The following is a 16,789-nucleotide window of genomic DNA, read 5'->3' as shown; positions in this document are numbered from 1 at the left end:
CTCTACAGGCGAATGAGAGCCAGGATGTGAGGATCATAGGGACCACTTAAGAGTCTATAGATACCAAAGTAAATAAACTCACTTGAAAATTGAATATAGATTACAGAAGGAACGCCAGGCTTGGAGATACATTTTTTTTTACATTTTTAAAAATTTAGATTCAATTTGCCAACATATAGTATAACACCCAGTGCTCATCCTATCAAGTGCCCTCCTCAGTGCCCATTACCCAGTTACCCCATCCCCCCCCACCTCCCCTCCCACACCTTTTTGTTTGTTTCCCAGAGTTAGGAGTCTCTCATGGTTTGTCTCCCTCTCTAATTTTTTCCCCTCAGTTCCCCTCCTTTCCCTTATAATCCCTTTCACTATTTCTTATATCCCAAGTATGAGTGAAACCATATGATGATTGTTCTTCTCTGGTGGACTTATTTCACTCAGCATAATACCCTCCAGTTCCAACCCTGTGGAAACAAATGGTGGGTATTCATCTTTTCTGATGGCTGAGTAATATTCCATTTATATACATTTTATATACATTTTATATATATACATTTATATACATTTTATATATATATATAAATACCACATCTTCTTTATCCATTCATCTGTTGAAGGACATCATGGCTCCTTCCACAGTTTGGCTATTGTGGACATTGCTGCTATGAACATTGGGGTACAGATGTCCCAGCATTTCACTACATCAGTATCAGTATCTTTGGGGTAAATACCCAATAGTGCAATTTCTGGAACGTAGGGTAGCTCTATTTTTCTGGAGATATAAATTTGAGTTATCAAGATATTGATATCTTAAAGCCGTGAGTCTAGCTGAAACTATAATCAATATTGACATGGAAATGATAGATATTTTATTCCAGTAGACACACAGAGTATTCCAGCCAGGTAGATTAAAAAAAAAAAAAAAAGAATACAGAAAATAATTCTTAGACCAGTTTTTTTACTTAATTAGTCAATTCTTGTCTGCCTTAACAGAGCTACTACTCTTGGCTATTAACAGATGTTTAGAATGTGCCACACAAATACTGTGCTAAGAACTTTGAAAAGATCATCTTACTTTATCTCTACAATAAACTAATGAGATAGATTATATTACTTCTCTTTAGTTGATGAGAAAATTAATGCTGTAGTTCATACAGCCACTAAGAGGTATAGTCAACGAATGTGGTGTGACTCCATAGTCTGTACACTTGCCTACATCCTGTATAGTCCCTTTGTGTGCAGGTTGCCTAGATCAGATCCTCTTCTGATCATTAATGGGCATTCTTTATGCCTGCATGAGTTTGTCATTCTTTTTTTTTTTATTTTTTATTTATGATAGTCACACAGAGAGAGGGGGGTGGGCAGAGATATAGGCAGAGGGAGAAGCAGGCTCCATGCACCGGGAGCCCGAAGTGGATCCCGAGTCTCCAGGATCCCGAGTCTCCAGGATCGCGCCCTGGGCCAAAGGCAGGCGCCAAACGGCTGCGCCACCCAGGGATCCCGAGTTTGTCATTCTTGATTTGTTTTCTCTTGTCTTCCATCCAAATCATATCAACTTACTTCCTCCTTCCCTTGGGAGGTGTCAACTGTTGTCTTTGTAGCCCACAACTGCTTTACCATTGCATAATAGACAAAATCTTTTGTAAACATTAGTCTTTTCATCAAAGACTAAAATATCTGTGGAATTACAAACTGAATAAAGTTAGTGCACAGGAAGGACTCAGAAGAAAATCTGTAATTTTGAACCTGAACGAAAAGGAAATACAAGAGGAAAGATGTATTTTTGAGTAGGAGAGAAAGAAGTAAACATATTTATCATTCTTACAATTATTAAGGAAGTAAGTTATGTTCTTTACCTATGAGAGTAACAAAAGAATTATGAGTTGAATGAATTTACTTTCTCAGTATCAAAAAAAGATGGTACAAAATGTGTTTCTCAATTATAGTGAAATGCTTTATAGGAGAAATTTTAGTTGATTCCTTTTTAAAATTTTTTATTTTGCACTTGGCTCCTGGTGAATGGTTATAACTAACGCTTATTATAGAATGTACTTATTTCTGTGGTTCAGATTATTTCGGATGGATGTGATTTAGTATTTCTCTTTTACCTAAGTGATGTTACCCTTGACTCAATATTAGCATTAAGATGTTTCTACTGAATATTCAAATCGAGGTAGGACAAGAACACAATTTTTTTTCTCACTGAAAAACAGTCTAAGATAAAACAAATTATTCTAGTTAAAAAAAAAAACAAAACCTGAAATTTACACTAGCTTTTTTTTTCAATGGAAAACCCTAATCCAATTTTTCTGCATAAATAAAATATGCATTTTATAGACTATATGAGAACACAATCACATCTACTGATGAAAAACTGACTTCTGCCTATGGTGTCACACCTTCAGGTTCCGGATTATTTCTACAGGCATGTAACATCCCTATGGATCAGTTTCGGTTTGAAAGAACTAGAATTAAGATTAGGCAAGACAGGTAACTAAACACCAGAAAAGTAACAGCACTTTTTGTAAAATGTCATGTGTACCCAGGACTACTGTAGCAAAGTATCACACGCTGGATGGCACAAAACAACAGGCATTTTCTTGTCTTGCAGCTTTGGAAGACCAGAAGTCTGAAGTGAAGGTGTTGGCAAGGCTATTCTCTTCCTGAAGTTTACAGGTAAAGGAACTTCCCCTGCCTCTCTTCTGAGGCTTAATTCCTGTAGCCTATACCGTGCTCTGGCTTTTAGTAAATGCTTCTCTCCAATCTTGTGTCTTCACGTGATATTATCCCTGTGTATATTTGCATCCTCTTCCCTCTATTTGTGTCTGTCTTTGGGTCCAAATGTCCCCATTTTATAAGAACGCTGGTCATAATGGATTAGGGCTAAGCACAATGACCTATTGAAACTTGTTTACCTTGTAAAGACTTTATTTCTAAATAAGCTTACATTTGGAGGTACAGCGGGTTAGGATTTCAACATATCTTTTGTGGGTACACAGTTCAGCCCGTTACACACACACATATATATAAAGTCACACATTTAAAGTCACACATTTAAAGCTTTTGTGCTGAAATATTGGATGCAGATTGCCGTTGATATTGATGTCCTCATGTTTACTGCTTCATGCAGACTAACTGCATTATTTAACTTATTTTTAATTGAACTCATTCAGGGTCCTATATATTATCAAAATACATTTCTTTTCCTTTCCTTTTGTATAATTCAACATGACAGAATATAGACTCAATGAGAAATTCATAGTATTATCCCAACAACAATCTAGAAAAGAGATGCTATAAGCAATAAGCAACAAATATGTATCACACGACTGTAACAAAAAAGTGAAGATCCATAATTATGAGCAATAATAATAACTAGACATTAATCTACATTTAAATACATATTAAAGAAATCACCTATGGTTAGTATGTGAGTTTAACTGTAGACATGAGTTTAAAAAGTTAACTATCGGCAACCCTGGTGGCTCAGCGGTTTAGGGCTGCCTGCAGCCCAGGGCGTGATCCTGGAGACTGGGGATCGAGTCCCACATCAGGTTCCCTGCATGGGGCCTGCTTCTCCTTCTGCCTGTGTCTCTGCCTGCCTCTCTCTCTCGCTCGCTCTGTGTCTCTCATGAATAAATTAAAAAAATCTTTAAAAAAAAAGTTAACTATCAAGTTAAAAAGGTAAATCCCAGTCTCTAAGCTTATGTTCTTTTATATTTATTTAGCACAGTTTAGAGACAAACTATTAATATTTATAACTATCAAAACCATTAGAAGTTCAATGAGTTGTTATTGTGTATGCATCTCATCAGTGAAGTGAAATTCTTAGTACATTCTGTCTTGACTAGGATTGTCCATACAGAAAGACTTTGAACAGTTGTTAGAATATGGTGCTATTGCTGCTACTACTACTACTACCACTACTACTACTAGCTAACACTTAACCAGATGTTTTTATTTATTTAAGTGTCATGACAACACTATGAGGTAGGTACTATTATTGTTTGCAACAGATGAGGAAAAGGAGGCACAGAAATGTAAAGTAACTTGTCTGAGATCACATAGCAATTTGTCAGATCTGGGATTAGAAACCAGATGGTCTGAATTCAGGGAACAACTAATTATTACTGTTATGACAGAGCATTACAAATAATCCATATGGAATTATCATCATGCTTTTTTTGGTTGCTATTTTCCCTAATATTATTATTTTAAATCTAATATGGTTTGTCTTGACAAAGGAAGTAGAAATAGAGGCCTTATTTTAAAAATCAGCTAACTTTTCTTTGTGCTTACTTCATTTGATTTTTAGATTTTGGTCATAAAATGGACATTAAAGTGTATATTTTGAACTCTGTCTTGGATCTTGGTACACAGCAGTGACTGAAATATATAAAGATTCCTGACCATGTAAATGGTCATATCCTAATGAAAGAAGAGTATGCCAGCCTCTTAAATCTATGAAAACTCTCTCTCTCATGTCTGAATGGCAATCAGCTAATAATTTATTTATTTTTTATTATTTTTCATTTTTAACATTTATTTTAAATTCAATTTGCCAGCATACTAATAATTTAGTCTATTCATTTGCAAATTATAATACAGTAGAATGAGATAATTACCCTAAAATATTTTAATTTTAATGTCTTTTTTTAAGATTTAATTTATTTGAGAGAGCAAAAGCAGGAGGAGAGTCAGAGGGAGAGGGAGAAACAGACTCCTCACTGAGCAGGGAGCCCGACATGGGGCTCCATCTCAGGACCCTGGGATCATGACCTGAGCCCATGGCAGACACTTAACTGACTGAGCCATTCAGGTACCACTTTAATGTCTTTTAATTGTGAATTATCTGAAGAATAGTAAAGTTTAGAGACACCAATAGTATTTTATACTGCTAATTCAAATTCATTGGTCTCAATTTTCTAATGTCTTGAAGAATACAACTTTGAATGATTCTAGATATATGCAAATCAGTTTTTTATTTATTTATTTATTTATTTATTTATTTTATTTATGATTTTATTTATTTATTCGTGAGAGACACACAGAGAGAGAGGCAGAGACAGGCAGAGGGAGAAGCAGGCTCCATTCAGGGAGCCCAATGTGGGACTCGATGCCAGGACTCCAGGACCAAACCCTGAGCCAAAGACAGACATTCAACTGCTGAGCCACCCAGGGATCCTACAAACCACTATTATATCTGAGTTATAGAGTACATGCCTATATAAAATTACATGACTAAAATTTAACTTTTTAACAGAATAAGCCACATATATAGTAGTTACTAAACTCTCTTAAGCTTGTTTATCATATTAACCTGATTTAAAGGTATAAATATAATCTGGAGGATTAAGCATTCTTGAGAAGATTTTTTTTTAAATATTTTATTTTTAAGTATTCTCTAAACCCATCATGGGGCTCAAACTCATGACCCTGAGATCAAGAATCACATGCATTACTGACTGAGCCAGCCACGTGCCCAGGGAAGACTTCTAAATAGCAAACATAGTACCAACAAAGTGTTACTGATTGAATGTGTTTCTACCAAGGCCAGTTGTTTATTTTACTCATTTTTAAAAAGAGTTTATCTTTAATTAATCTCCACAGCCAATGTAGGGCTCGAACTCACATCTCTGAGATCAATAGTCATATCTCTACTGACTGAGCCAGCCAGGCATCCCTCTCTTTTTTTAAAGTTTTTATCATAATTCCAGTTAGTTAACATACAGTGTTATATTAATTTCAGGTGTACAATATAGTGATTCAACACTTCCATACAACACCTGGTGCTCATCACAAGTGCCCTCCTTAATCCCCAACCCCTGTTTCACCATCCTCTTACCCACTTCCCCTCTAGTAACCATAAGTCTGTTCTCTATAATTAAGAGTCTGTTTTCTGGTTTGTCTTTCTTTTGTTTTTCTTCCTTTTATATATTTATTTTGTTTTTTATTTTGTTATTTATTTATTTATTTATTTTTGTTTTGTTTTGTTTTGTTTTTTTAATTCCATATATGAGTGAAATAATTTGGTATTTATTTTTCTCTTACTTATTTTGCTTGGCATTATATTTGTAGCTCCATCCATGTCATTGCAAATGTCAAGATTTCATTCTTTTTTTTATGGCTGAATAATATTTTTTTGCATATATGTATACCACATCTTTTTTTATCCATTGAAGGATATTTGGGTTCCTTCCATATCTTGGCTGTTGTAGATAATGCTGCAGTAAACATACAGGTACACATATCAATTTGGATTAGTGTTCTTGCTAGATCATAAGGTTGTTTTATTCTTAACTATTTTAGCAATCTCCATCCTGTTTTCTACAGTGGCTGCACCAGTTTGTATTTCCACCAACAGTGCATAAGTGTTCCTTTTTCTCCATGTCCTCACAAACACCAGTTGTTTTTTGTGTGTTTGTTTTTAGCCATTTTGACAGGTATGAGATGATATCTCATTATAGTTGAGATATTTTACTCATTCTTTTTTTTTTTAAGATTTTATTTATTTGTTCATGAGAGACACAGAGAGAGGTAGAGACATAGCAGATGGGGAAGCAGGCTCCATGCAGGAAGCCTGATGTGGGACTCAATCCCAGGACCTTGAGATCACACCCTGAGCCAAAGGCAGACGCTCAACCACTGAGCCAGCCACAGGGGAAACAGGCATCCCTTGTTTCTAAATATATTATCTCAATTTGTATGTTATCTGTCTAATTTAATTAGCTCTTTTATTTATGGCATTTACTCTGGACTTTTATATTTTATTTTGTGTTCTATGAAGAAAATGGGATTGAATGCTTAGTTAACCTAATGCTTAGTTAGGTTTTTTCTTAAATTATAGTCTTTTTCTTGTTATTTTTACTTCCAATACTGTTCTACAATCTTAAGAAAAAAAAAGGTAACTGAATTTTTAGAACTATGCATTTGAGAGTTGGTCCCTAAAACAAAAAAACAAAAAACAAAAAACACAGGGAACAATCCTCCACAGATTCACACTGCATTTGGGCCAGGATGTTGCAGTTTGATACTAATTTTCTCACCTTCCAGTCTTTTGAAGGAGTAGAATGACACTAAATACCACTTAGCCATACTCTTGTGTTTTCTAACTTTTGAATGAAATTCTGTGTACTTTCTAACCATGTACTAAAGACATAGAAGCAATAACAGTTTTATTAACAGTGGCTGGACAGTGACCAGCATCTTCTATTTTTGTACTTCGTAGGAAAATATCAGTGCAAAGAATTCCAGCTTGTTTTCTGATTTTTTTTGAAATTTTAATTTTTTTCTGATTTTTTTTTTCCTGAAAGGAGTTATAATCTGTTTAAAGGGGAAAAATATGGTAAGTGGCTTAAAGAGATTTCACCTTTATGGGACTTAATTCTTCAGTGTAGAGGAAAATTGAATTTATATTGCAGGTGAAACTTAAGAATCCAAACCACTTAGCTTGCCACAAGGGCTTCTTGCTTTTAATACTTCACTTCAGAAATTAAAGACAGGCCTTATTTAGTCAAAGTATTCTACAATATTTTCCCTAACCTTCATATTTGCATATAAATGTCCTTTTTGTGGAAACATTAAAGGTTCTTTATACCATTTCTAATGCTTACAGCAAGCATTGGCGACTCCAAAGTATAGCTACTCTAACATTAAACTAGAGTGCATTATTATCTACGTGAAATTATTTAAAATATGTGATGTGTTCTGATTTCATTCTAGATTTACCACTTAGAAAGTCGTGATGATCTTCAAGCAATATGACTTAAAAATTGTTCCAGTCTGTTCTGGCATATCTCTTTTACGTGTGTATTTCTCTTGATCAATGTATTGAGTTTTTGCTTGAATTATGACTTCATGCTTCAAAGCCCTTACTATCAAGTCTTTGTACAAAAGATTTCAATGTTAATTTTTTATTAATAAAACTTTATGTTGTGAAATATTTTTAGATTTGTTAAAGAATTACAAAAAGAGTGCAGAGAGTTACTGCATGCCCTTCAGCCATTTTCCTTTTAAGTTGACATCCTACATAACCAAGGCACACTTGTCAAAATGATAAATTAGCATTGGTATTTTACTATTATAAAAAATCTAGTCTTTGTTCAGATTCTTCCATTGAATGTCTATGAATGTCTCTTTTCTGTTCCAGGATCAAATTTCTATCCCAGGATACACAGTGAATGTAGCCAATATTAGTTTGGAAGCACTGGGGTTTTATTCATTGCCTTCCTTCATTAAGCTCTGTTTGGGCTTGCTCGATGGTCCTGAGAAGGTCCTGTGTTCCTGCTGCTCTCATCAATTGCACACTCATTTGAATTCCCTGGTCTCAGTAGCTTCCGTGTCTAAATTGTTGAATTGATGTTCTCAGTGGAATTCATAGCCATCAATGACAATAGATGGTAGAGAGAGATGACAATGGCAAGCAAAAAGAACATAGAAAAGGAGGTTTAGTTAAGTTCTTTTTGGTAGACAGATCTCATGCATGAGATCTCAATTTACAATGTTTGCCCATTATTGCAACACCATGAAAAGACCTAGGATGTCTTAAATATTCACAAGACAACAGGACCCAGGACATCAATTAATACCATACACTCAGCCTTTGGAACTGAGTATATTAGGTTTAGTTTTCCTAAATCAGTCAAAAACTAAGATTATTTTTATATAAAATGTGTCATTTAGCAAGTTAGTGGGTTAAAAATCTTAAGGATTATACATTTAAATATTTTGAAATGTGTCTTAGTTATATGTATGTATATGTTATGTATATACTTATACACACATATAATTTAGATATGTTTAAAGATATTTTAAAGTATAACCTTTAAGATTTTTAATCCACTATCTTTTTTAACAAATATATATGTGTATACATGCATACATGTATTTAGTGCTAGAAATTTTTCTCTTAGCACTGCTTTAGTCCTTCAAATTTTGATTTTTTTTTTTGCATTTTTAGATTACCATTTGAATTTATGGATACTGTCTTTTTAAATTTCTCATTTATTTTTGGCTCTTAGGGCAATGCTATCTTTTCCTTTTTTTTTTTTTTTAAGATTTTATTTATTTATTCATGAGAGACACAGAGAGAGAGAAGCAGAGACACAGGCAGAGGGAGAAGCAGTCTCACTGCTGGGAGCTCGATGTGGGACTCGATCCTAGATCCTGGGATCATGACCCAAGTCAAAGGCAGATGCTCCACCACTGAGCCACCTAGGCATCCCTAATGCTATCTTTTCCATAGGGAAAAAAAACAAGTTCAACTCAAAAAAGAAATTTGAAATGTGGGGACACCTCAGGGCTCAGTAGATTAACCATCTGCCTTTGGCTCAGGTCATGATCTTGGGGTTCTGGGGTTGAGTTCTGCAACAGGCTCCCTGTTCAGTGGGGAGTCTACTTGTCCCTCTGCCCTTCCCCTGCTCATTCTGTCTCTCTCTTTCTCTCTCACTCTCATGCACAGCACACACACACACACACAGAAGCTGTCTCCAAAATAAATAAATAAAATCTTAAGAAAAAAAAAAGAAATTTGAAATGTAGGACAGGACAAAACCAAGAGTGGGGGGAAAGGGTGGGGGTATGGGTGACAGGAAAGGGTAGTGGGAGGGAATAGCAAAAGAAAGAGATAAGATGTTGCCATAAGACAGAGGGTCTCTTTGTCCCCTCTCTGGAGGAATGACCCAAATATTTAGGTGATAATACCCCCTTTCCATATATACACTGCAGGGCTGGTTTTATTTGTTTGTTTGTTTTGTTTTATTTTGTTTTGTGTTTAAGGATTTTATTTATCTGTTTATGAGAGACACAGAAAAAAGGCAGAGACATAGGCAGAGGCAGAAGCAGGCTCCTCGTAGGGAGCCTGAGGTGGGACTTGATCCCAGAACTCCAGGAGCACACCCTGAGCCAAAGGCAGATGCTCGACCACTGAGCCACCCAGGAGTCCCTGGGTTGTGTTTTTATTAAGAAATGATGGGGGATGGGGAGAGCCTTTCTGGAGGCTTTAGGGACCAAGTCTAGTCCTTCTTCCCCTTCTGGGCCCCCTTCTCTAACCAAAGGAAAAGGAAGGAATTCAACATGTGAAGGAGGATGAGTAAGAGGGAAGATCCCACTTAACAGAGTGGGGTAGACTCCTGAAAAGGAAACAGCTCAGGATAGAGCTTGGAAAGAGACTAAAAATGGAGATACTACTGTTAACAGCTCCCCTGAAGCTAAGAGAGGAGCAGGTAAATTCCTGGAAATTAGGACGTCAATAGCCTGGATTCCCTCTTCAAAACTGCTCTGGAATAGAAAACCTTACCTTTTCTCATACATACTTCTACCTGCTATAAGGTAGCTTGGCTTACTTTCCCCTGGGTTAACACACAGGCTTAGGATAATGGCCATGGATCTGAGCTTCCAACACGTGGATCTAAATGGGATCTGATGAGGCCCAGCTTCTTAGAGAATTATCTTCAAAAAGCAAAGGGAAATATAAGCTGGGCAGATGGGAGAAGTGAACACCAAAAGGAAATACAGGGCTACCTAGAATGGCAGAAATCTAAGTTTCCCAAGAGTAGGAGAGGAGACATTGAACAAACAACAAAATATTTATTGAGCTTCTATGATGTGCCAAGCACTGTTCTAGGGCCACATCCTCCAATAAAGGAAACAAACAAAAAAACAAGATAGAGGCAAAAATGCAAATTCTGAGGGAGAGGACAGGGATGGTTGGGGAAGAAGGCTGAGAGAACTGAGAAGCCTGAGGTGATGGTGCTCTGCCTGAGTCCTCTGCTTCTGCTGTGGCATCCTGGTATTGCTGGTACTTGAAGACAAAGTTGTTCATATTGCTCTCAGCTTCAGTGAACTCCATCTCGTCCATGCCCTCACCTGTGTACTGGAGGAAGGCCTTGCACCATTATGTGACTGTGAACTGCTCTGAGATGGGCCTGAAGAGCTCCTAGATGGCCGTGCTATTTCTGATGAAGGTGGCTGCATCTTGAGACCACAGGGTGTGATACCGCAGACAGCTGTCTTGACATTGGTGGGGATCCATTCCACAATGTAGCTGCTATTCTTGTTTTGCACATTGAGCATCTGCTCATCTACCTCCTCATGGATATCCGACCATGAAAGACAGCAGCCATTGGTGAGATAATGGCCATGGCTAGAGTCACAGGCAGTCATCATGTTCTTGATATCAGAGACCTGCTGCATGAATTCAGGGACAGTGAGGGCCTACCTAATACTGTTGGCTTCCACTGCTGGTCACTGGGGCAAAGCCAGGCATGAAGAAGTGGAGAGGTGGGAAAGGCACCATGTTGACTGCCAGCTTGTAGAATTCTGTATTGTTTTTGACTGTATTTTTCTGTTTGGCTGTTTAGTGGTTGTTCTATTACATTATATGTGTGTGTGTCTGTGTGCCTGTGTCATATCTATATATTTGTATTATATCTTTATATCTATGTCTATATTGTGATATGTCTCACAGTCTATTGGTGTCATTTCCTCAGCAGTTTTTTTTCCCTTTTTTTTCTCAGCAGTTTAAGTGAAATGTAGAAAACTCATCTCCCTTTATCTCCTTTTATCCTCCTCCATTTATAATATTTAAAAATATTTCCTTCATATATATTTAAAATAATATCAGTGTTAGAATTTTTGCTTTAACCATCAATAATTTTAAAAACTAAAGAGAAGGAAAGTCTATTTTATTTACCCATAATTTTCCTTACTGTATTCCTTAGCAACACATTTTCCTTCATCTGATGTTATCTTGAATTTTTCTTCATTGTTGAAGGATATTTTTACTTTATATCGGACTCTAGGTTGAGAGAGTTTTGTTGTTGTTTTTGCACTAGAAAAATACTGTACCACTCCTTCTGCTCTCTACAGTAAGGTATTCTTTTTCTCTAGCCATTTCCAAGATTTGTTTTTAGTTTTTAAACTTTTATTATGATATGTCTTAGCATTGTTTTCTTTGGGTTTATCCTGCTTAGGGTTCACTCAACTTCTCAAATATGAAAGTTTATGTTCCTTAACATATTTGGGAAGTATTTAGCCATAATTTCTTTTAGCACTCTTTTAGCTTCATCATTTTTTTCTTTCCCTAAATCATTTGTTATAGTCCCAGAAATCCTTGGCGGTTTGTCTATCTATCTATCTATCTATCTATCTATCTATCTATCTATCTATCTATCTATCTATCTATCTATCTATCATCTACTGGGGTGTATATTCTTTTTGTTGTTCAGACTAGTTAAAGGGTTAGATAAGAAAAATCCATTAAACATTCTCCCCTGTGATGTGACTGAAAAAAATACAATAATAGAACACAATTGTCTTTGTAATGAAAAATATTTATATAGTTATAATAAGATAAATGCTGTCATGGACTATAAGCCTTTATGGCAATTAATATTAAAAAAAATTCAAGCTTAGTTAACATTATTGAATATAAGGTAAATGTTACCAACTTTGCAATAAAAATATGCTGGTGACAGAAACTGAATGATAGAGTGATGAGAGGTGGGAGAATGATAATACTATCAACTTGCAAAGTAAGGAGTCAAAAGATCATATTTGAGAATGATGGAATAAAAAATAAGAGTTTGAACTGTTAAGCATTTCATAGTAACTGTGTAAAATATGACTGGGTGCTCATCAAACTTTATTTTTAGTACAGCTAATCAAAGTTTCTAGCTACAGCTTGCCACAATTATGGCCAGTGAAATGTAGAAAAAAGTAATATACACTATATGTTGACTTCTCAAAATCATATCGTGTTTTAATTTTCTACATTTTTTTCATGCTTTTCTTATATAGCTTTATTTTCCCTGGAATTGCTTATTATCTTTTTTTTCCTGAAAGATAAAATATTTCCCTTCCTCACCATATCTTTATTATTTTTGGCATCTCATTCAATCATTCTATTTCTTGGTATCTGTTGTATTCTTCTTTCTTATACCTGCTGACTACTTTCTCTGATTTGAACATTCACATCATACTTGGACTATGGCTTTCCTGGATAGCTTTTAAAAATTTTTCCTCATGATTCTACTTTTAATTGTTGAGACATTCTATGCTTTCATAAAATCTGCCAGATTTTCAGAACTTATGAGTAAGAAGAGGTGAATATTTGTGCCAAAATTGCCACCTGAAACCAGAAGCCCGTGTTAGCATTATAAATTTTACGTGATTCAAATTAATTGCAAAAAACAAGCCAGGGAATATGTCATAGAAGCAATAAGGTATATATTATCCATGAATGCATCCTAATATTATGTCCTGTTTTTATTCATCTTCGAAAAGATGACAGATATTTTATATTTATATATTAATAGTATATAATATATAAGACTTAGTGTATATCTTCCAACATCTTAATAGAATTGTATAATCGCTGGAAAACAACTTTCAAAAGTTAGCAGGAAAGAATGGTGTCCTCATTTAGGGGAATTGTTAATAACATATCTCTTTTTTATAGTTACTCATCTTAACATGCATCTTATCTCTAATGATCCCACAAGGCTGGCAAGGAGTGAAAGTGATGGTGGTGAAGAGATATTCCAAGTGTAAATGATAGATTAATTGATTAACTTGTAAGTATTTGAATACATAAAAATCTTGAAATCAGGCCCTGTAATTAGTTAATGTAAGCTTTCTATGTTACCAGTAACAAGATGCTAAGATCTCTTAGATTTTATCTCATTGTTTGCCCACTTCTTAATGGAAGAGAAACTGTGCAAGCCAGTAAGATTCTTGTAGGCCTATATTAGAAAATGTTTAATAGTAACATATTGGTAAGTTATTTTAAAACTTAGTGTTAATAATTTTATACTGGTTTAATCTTCCCAAAATTGTATGAGCACTCTGCTATCAATTTAGCAGGATTTCAACCATTGTGAAATATAGTAAGTTAATGTTTCTGTTTCAGCTCAACACTTACCAGACTGCTTTGCTCAAAATAAGTATTATATTAAACTTTAGTAAATGATTGTTTTTTGGATTATTGAAACTAAATCTATGGTTGTAGTATGGAAAAAAACCTTTTGAGGAAATAAAACGGGCTTTATTTTAGAGAAAGAATATTGAAAATGTTTTGGGTGAGCAGATGGCAGCTCTTGGGTTTATGTGTCTGGGCGAGACATAATGTCATAGGCTATTGTGTAGAGAACACAGAATTATAAGCCAAACTGAAATTTACAGTGGCAGTCAGTGGCAAAAGGGATACATGAGACAAAATGGCTTAATGCTCTTATTGTTTCCTGATGATATTATTTCCCATAACTAGAAATTCCTCTTATAATTATGAATTCAGCAAGATGTAAGATACATTTGTTCAGCCTTTCCTTTAAACATGGTGTTTTTTTCTTCATAAGAAATAAGTTACTAAAAAAAAAATTAAAAAAATTAAAAAAATAATAAAAAAAAGGAAATAAGTTACTGAGCACATCCAGATTTGAAAATAATTCTATTTTATTTTAGATGCCTTAGATGTTCATTCAAAATTTGAAAAATTTTAGTAAGAAATGGGCTATCTGAATCATCTACCCAGAATTCTTATAATCCCTAAAAGGGCAATTAAAATTCTTGATAATTAAAGGCCTAATATTCAGCTAGCTGTTTAGTTTTAGATCAGGTTTGTGATTCTCTCTCTCTCTCTATATATATATATATTTTTTTTCCCCATCTAAGAAGTTTGCTTTCTAGTTTTCTCAAGTTCAATAAAACTCTCTAGTATCCATTATATATACATATATTTTTAAAAATTATTTTAAATTTTTATTTATTTACTTGAGAGGGAGAGAGAGAAAGAGCACAAGAAGTGGGGAGGGGGAGAGGGGAGGGAGAAGCAGACTCCCCGCTGAACAGAGAACCTGATGTGGAACTCGATATCAGGACCCTGGGATCATGACCTGAGCCCAAGGCAGACACTTAACTGACTGAGCCAACCAGGCACCCTATCCATTATGTATTTAATCAAAAAATATAAACATAATTCTAGACTCTTCTCTTATTCTTCTGCCCAATTCAGTACATTCCATCACCAATATTACTCTGAAATCCATTCACTTTTACTTGCGTCCATTGTCAATGTCCTTAACTAGGCTACATAGCCATACTTACCCAGTCTCCTCTTCTCCATTCTCCAGTATTTACCCTTTTTAAAATACAGACTTGAATATGTCATTTCTTTCTTAAAATCATTCAGCAGCTTCCAGTGGACCTTCAAAATAATGCTCCTAAAATTCCAATAATCTGACCTATAGTTAGTTGCCTTTCTAGTGTCATACGTACAAATCTATTTGCTCAATTCATGCCAGTCACTCTGGCTTTCTGTATAAGCAGATAATACTTTTTCCTGTTTCGATGTTTCTGTGCATACTGTTTCATACTCCTGGAATGTTCTATCCCTTCTCTTTACCTTATCTAAATGGTGGTCCTCCTTCAATTCCTAGTATGAATATTGCTATGACAGTAAACATTTCCTGATGCATGTAAATAAGCTGGATCCCCAAATTATACATTTCCCTATCACTATGAAAATCTACTCTCAACATTTTGCACATAACAATTTCTCAACAGCTAGTAAATAGTGGTACAGTTTTCCTTCACTGTTAAATGTTGAGAGTAAACTCCATAAGGTAAGGCACTATTTTGTTATAACCATGTCTATCATATGAATGCATGCTATTGTCTGGTAGGTATCAGGCATACAATAAATATTTATTAGCCAAGTGACAGATAAAGTAATTTAGAATTTAATATACAATTTTATATACCTACAAAATTTTCTTCCAAATATTTTTGCATCCCTTACCATGCTGCGCTTTGTCAGGATAGTAGATGAGATAAAAGGAGAACTGCAGAATGGGAAAGCAAAGAGGAAGGTAAGAGAAACACTGATATTGAAGAGTAATATTGTTTTATTTAAACATCACAAAACAAGATCCAGAAGTCTTTTCCATTTTTTTCTTTCAACACAAGCTTTGCCATATAGTTTAATCTTACTACTTAGAAGTTAATTAACTAGAATATTGTCTCCATATCTTTATTCCTATTGATTTTTGACATTTATGCTGGTCATTAACACTTTCTTTACAAAGTGACCATGGGAAGGAAGGCAATTTGCGTCCTGTTGACAGATTTTGTAATATGATTGATGGGGGCAGAAGGTGAAACTATGTGGAAAAATGAGTTTTTTGCATTATCTGTGTATTTCATATATCACTGCCAGTATTTCTCAAACTGCAGGTCAAGACTCCAGAGGGAAGGGTTGCAATATAATTTAAGGGGTTTTATATATGGGAACTACTTGGAGGTGGAAATTGTGGGCTATATTGAGAGTATGAGTCTTCTTTTTTCCCTCAGCTCTCCAAACTTCTTTCTTTCTAATCTGTTACAATTTCTTTTTAACAAAAGCTTGCCAGTTAGAGGATATAAAATGGTTAAGTCATATTAGTCATAGTATAAGCACTTTAAAGTAAACAGTGTTAAAACTCACTGGTCTTTTCAATGCTGCCTGCAAATCTTGCACAGTGCCTTAAAATCAGTTAATATCTGTAGGTTGATTTGCTTTCCATTTATCAGAAAGAAGATGACTATATTATGAAAGAAATTATAAAAATGTGAAGGAGATGGGCACTACCTATTGTATTAAATACCGGTTACCTTAGAGAAGAAAAAAATGAAAGCTGAAAAAAATATTCTTACTTGATAAAGATGTTTGGGCTTCTGATAGAGTATCAACTCCAGGATTAACAATATTTTCAAGGTTATCTTTACATTTTATGTTTGGTCTCAGCCCTCAGTTATC

The 16,789-nt window shown here is 34.9% G+C and overlaps 1 pseudogene; it reads right to left on the bottom strand.

Annotated features, from left to right (window-relative positions):
- Positions 1 to 8,231: 8,231 nt before the first annotated feature.
- LOC100686927 lies at positions 8,232 to 15,118 on the bottom strand (annotated as a pseudogene).
- Positions 15,119 to 16,789: the final 1,671 nt, after the last annotated feature.

Source organism: Canis lupus, chromosome 14 (genome assembly GCF_011100685.1).
Source record: "Canis lupus familiaris isolate Mischka breed German Shepherd chromosome 14, alternate assembly UU_Cfam_GSD_1.0, whole genome shotgun sequence".
Taxonomy (NCBI): domain Eukaryota; kingdom Metazoa; phylum Chordata; class Mammalia; order Carnivora; family Canidae; genus Canis; species Canis lupus.
Note: the sequence above shows the minus strand (reverse complement) of the source record. Positions and strands in the feature narration are given on the sequence as shown.